Consider the following 5,652-nt stretch of genomic DNA (forward strand, 5'->3'; position numbering starts at 1 on the left):
AAAATGAGAAACGAAACGAGACGAGATAATTAATCCCTACAATATTTCTCTTTACACATTTTTTATTTCTTTTTGCAGAGCAAACTTTCCTTTCTATATGTACATTTCTTGCACAAAAATTTAATAAGGATCAACTTATTATTTTTACTGTAACATGCTTGAAATTTCCACGTACAAAAATAATGACAAAATAAAAGTAATTGCAAGCAGATTCGTGAGATTTTACAAAATAAAGTTTTTTTTATAATTGAAATTTGAAAACACGCATTTATATGCAAATTTTTATAGAGATTTCCCCCCTCCTTCTCTTTTCCCTACGATTGTATAAAAATATCTTGAAAATAATATCCATATTTTAAGACATGTTTATTTCGCTTGGTTGAAGTCGAGTTGCGGCGCAATATGGGAGAGATCATTTTATCTTTAAAGCGCATCGGGCTCGTGGTATACCATCATACACCTTTTTTTACCCGTTCGTGGGAGCAAAAGGGAGGTATGGTGTAAACAAGGGAGAAGCTCCACTCGTCGCTCGACTTGCCGTAGACGCGATCGAGCGTATGCGGATCGATGCAGGATGAACTCGTCGGGCGTGAAACGCTTCTGTGAAGAGGCCTCTTTAGAGAATCCTAGACCGTGCGCTTCCTCTTCTCTGGCAACATTTTTTTATAAAATGTTTTTCCCTCTAATGAAAAAAAAGAGGGAAGGGAAGAGAGAAAGAGAGAGAGAGAAAAAAGTGTGATCATCTGCCCTCTTTTGCCTCTATTTACCCATCGTAGCCTTTTATTATCGGTTTCGCCACGAAAAGGGAGTCATCCGGCCGTTCATTGATCTGATTTACCGCATCCCGGATAGCGCGTGGCGCATTATTTATTTATTATTAGATAGAGCAACCTCCTTGCTCGATCACCGTACGTGTTCATCGAAACCACCCGACAACAACAACAACGACGACGACGACGACGACGAGGACGACGAAGAACAACTCGGCCGCGATAAATTGAATGAACAAAAAAAAATAGCTCTTCATGCTTTCGTTGTAATCGAGAAGATATGTATTAAATTGGTATTAATTCTAGCGATACACGAATCACACGCTTGTCAACTTCTCTCTGAGCGTTTTTGTTTCGAAAAAACATTTCATCGGCCATGCTTCTGACAATGCCGTCTAATTTGCCGCAGATGCTTGTCATCAAATTTTTTGTTTACTTATATTCTCGTTTCCCAAGCGCGAAACTTTACGAGGATCTCTTAGGGTTGGGGGAATTAGATATTATATGACAAATATTATAATATATTGCTCGCGAAAAGATTTGAGAAACATATGGAATTTCAAAATTTTAAGATAAAATGTCTTATTTAAAAAAAAAACATCCTTTAAGAATTTACTAACTTTAAATATTTAATTTTCTTTCCCGCTTTCCCGAAAGCGAGAGATACAAAAATACAAACGAACGAGATAGAATGACGTCATGAAATCGATTTTTTAGCTTTCGATATCAAACAAGGCTCGAGATTCGTTCGCGCGAGAAATGAAAGGAATAACTTGCTGTCTTATAACCTAGGCAAAAATCAATCTTATGATCCTTGTAAATCTGTCACATCGTTATCAATTGGTAGAAATTGAGCTCTATTCTCGAGAAGGCATCGTAATTGTCCTCGACTTTTCTCTACAACGACAGTTTTTGCGCAAAACTGCTGAAGTTTTCCTTCCGATTCGATTCCTCGATGTTCCAAAGTTCCCAAAAGGCTGGTCGATTTTTTTGCGAAACTTTGACGCGTTTGGCTTTATTGCATGCCATACTTTGCGGCTAACAATTTCAATTTCAACTTTCAGTCTAAGATCTTCTCGTGGTTATAAATGAATGAATGAGAGAAAGAGAGGAAAATATGTATATATTATATATATGTATATATATATTAAGTTTAATAACACTATGTTATTAATCTTAATATTAAAACTTAAACAACTGAGTTTCAATGTATTTGTGACATGTAAAATCTGATATTGTTATAATTGAATGTAATTTATCGCTTTATTGGCATATTAATTTTTGTCTCATTAAATTATTGCTTTTCTAATAGAATCGGTTATGTAAATGATTATGTATAAACAGATGTAATTGCTTTGATATAGATATCGACTATCACGTGTACAAATTGGCAATTGTTCGCTCTTTTATTTTGTTAATTACGTGCTAAACGTAACTAAAATATTTCATTGCTTCTTTGAAATTAATAATATGAAAATAATAACTAATAATAATAATAATAATAATAATAATAATAATAATAATAATAATAATAATAATAATAATAAAATTCTATTTTTGTATGGTATATAAGTAAAAATTATCAAAAATAATATAATTTATTTAATATAATTTATTTAATCGAAAATTTTTCTAAACATTAAATTTATAATTTGTTTTGACATATATATTTATATCATGCAAATATTTTTCATTTTGACACAAAGGAGTATGGGCCAAGTGAAGAATAAAGAGTCAGGAGTCACTTGCCTAATTGAAGTCTGACGTACTTACAGACTTCATCTCTCTTCAAATTCTTCTTCTTTATCAGGATTTTTTAATGTCACAAAAATATCACTAACTAGTGGACCTTTAGAACAGCTCTAGTACTTAAAGAACTTATTTTCCAAAGTTGTATCCACGGAACTTCTTAATTTTCTTTGATGCGCTAAAATTTTAGATTCTAGCCGTGTCTCAATGCTGTTCACCGGGAATCTAAACTTCTCTATAAAACTGGACATAGTCCTTTTAGAACGAGATAAGAATCGTGACAAAATTTTTCTAGTGGTTAAATTGATCAGGCGAATTATCTATCAGAGATTTTCTACATTTTCAGCAATATATGTTTTCAAACGAAAACATTTACTCTTTTCACAAAATGACAGTTAGATTATATAACTGAAAAAATAATAATATATAGTTGGCGATACTTAAAATGTCTTATAGTATAAACTATAAAATAATATATATAGCTAAATATATGAATTATATCTAGATATTAAATACATAAAATGGGGAAAAATGATGATGTTTCAAAATTTAATATAATTTAATCAATACATAGTAATCCAAATAATATACAGGGTGAGTCAAAAGTATGTTTTAAAAATTTGTGAGCGTGTTCCTGAATAAAAAGGAAGAACAAATGTTCATATGAACATATGATCGCAAATGCTTTGTTGTCGAGATAATGGACATAAATCAGCAGTATCAAATAATGCTTTATTTGAACGTTTACAATTTTGTTATTGTTGTTTATAAGAGATGTTCAAATAAAGCATTATTTGATACTGCTGATTTATGTCCATTATCTCGACAACAAAGCATTTGCGACCATATGTTCATATGAACATTTGTTCTTCTTTTTTATCCAGGAACACGCTCACAAATTTTTAAAACATACTTTTGACTCACCCTGTATAATATAAAATGCAAATTTAAAAACACAGTTAAATAAAAATTTTTCAAATTCAAGAAGTTATATTATTCGTTGTAATTTTTTTACGTTAAATGTAACTCCAACATCCATAAAATTCGCGTCACAATTTTTCTCTGGAAGTTTAACCAGAAGTTGTTGAGCAGCTCTATAAGAAAAAAACTGTACGGTGAAAAATTAAAGCAAACGTCGAGGCAGTTTAATCGACTGCCCATTAGCAGTGGAATATGTGCTTTTCTGCACATACAAATGCAGTTATGTATGAACGCGTGGCTGAACACTTTTCCGGTTGCTAGAATAATGCGCAGCATCATTTTATCCTCTTTCTCTCATTCGGACATAAATAGTCTGCAATATATTCGCGTATTTTAGTGCGTTAACACGCACACTTATCTTTTCTACATTTGCGTTCCGATAAATTTACTCATGGGCAAAATAATTTTACGCTAAATACTTACATTTTAGCAATTAAATGTTGAAGAATTATCATCATTGAATATTCAGATAATAACGACGAGATTACCATGAAAAATAAATTTGTAAGTTTTCCTCGCTTATGATTTTATTATTAATTTGATTCTAATAATTATATTAAATTATTCTATATTTTTATATTCGAGATAGTTCACAGATATGTATAATGGGTTTCTCCATTGTACGTGGTAAATAATAAAAGAAAAATTTTCACAGGGAGAGATCCTCCTGCGAGTCGTTCCAAAATTCGACGACCTATGCTGACCTATATAACGATAGATAAACATATGTGTTTATCTATGTAATATACATGATATGTATAGGATGTTTATAGAATCCCTATTTATTTCGTCACAATCAGGACTGTTCCTGCACAAAATCTACTAACAATAAGTGCTTTGATAAATATTTCGTTATTAAATATTTGAACAAATAAATTTCAAGCATAGGCAATTTTCTACAAGAAGTATGTTTAACGTGAATTATTTCAAAAGTGAGATTTATAAAGAGAAGATAAAATATATTTACTTTCTTTCGAGATATGCTCTATATACATACACGAAATGCATGAGTCCGTTAAAATTTATGTACTTACGTATCTGCTTGTGGATATAATGTAGTGAACATATGAAATGGTCATGTGCTACATAAGTACATATCCCTGCATCTGTCAGGCTTTATTTTCCTTTTACATCATATTAATTCGCAAAGATACTTTGATATTCCATATACAAAACGATACAAAGCCATATACATCTATTTATGAATCTGAATTTTTCATCGCGATTAAAATCATTTCTCGATTTACGACTGCGTTATCTTTCATGTTTATAGACAAATTCTTTGCCAAAGAGAAGGAATATTTACATGCAAGATACCGTAAATTTTCGAAAAAATTGTTAAATCTACATTGAAAAAAATAAATCATAGAAAAATAAAAAATCAACAAACTACAGTTATAACAAAACGTATGTGTATTAAAAAAAGGATAATAAATCTGAAATTTGTGTATTATAATCAATAATAAATCATAGAAAAATAAAAAATCAATAAACTACAGTTATAACAAAACGTATGTGTATTAAAAAAAGGATAATAAATCTGAAACTTGTGTATTATAATCAATAATTGCGAATATTTACAGGAAATTAAATTCTTAGCAAGAAAATCAGCTCATTTTGTTGTTTAGATATTGAAAAATAACATTCTCATGCCTTTTCTAGTAAAAATATTTTAATGTGAAGAGAATCATAAAACTTTAATCATTCTCTTCTCTGACAGATATTTTTTTATTTTATTTTTCTATTTTTATTTATTTTTCTGTAACATTTATGATTCAATCAATACCATACGTAACATATAATATTACATATAATAACATATAACATATATAACATATAATAACAATCATAAACCACTATTCTTTTTAAAAAAAATTCCCTAAATTATTTATGTATTACAAATATTAACATAATTCCTTTGTTTTTTTTCATGTGTTTCTTCAAATGTATTCCTTTGTTTTTTGCATTAGTCTGCTAATTCTATATTTAGCTATTTTTCCTTATGAATAAAAGTTTTTATAGATTTTGCGCTTTATCTTTTTAAATACCTACATAATAGATATATTACAAAAAAAGAATCTCTCATTATTATCTTTAGAATAATCTATGCATCTGAGAGGAAAGGGATAGGAAATCAAAAAAGAGAATGGAG

The 5,652-nt window shown here is 29.7% G+C and overlaps 1 long non-coding RNA gene across 1 annotated transcript in view; it reads left to right on the forward strand.

Moving 5' to 3' along the window:
* Positions 1-5,652, forward strand: part of LOC145970292 (uncharacterized) — a 95,660-nt gene that overhangs the window by 66,026 nt on the left and 23,982 nt on the right. The window lies entirely within an intron of this gene.

Source organism: Camponotus vicinus, unplaced genomic scaffold, assembly GCF_025532165.1.
Source record: "Camponotus vicinus isolate PSW18456_S1 unplaced genomic scaffold, iyCamVici1.0 SCAF_4, whole genome shotgun sequence".
Taxonomy (NCBI): Eukaryota; Metazoa; Arthropoda; class Insecta; order Hymenoptera; family Formicidae; genus Camponotus; species Camponotus vicinus.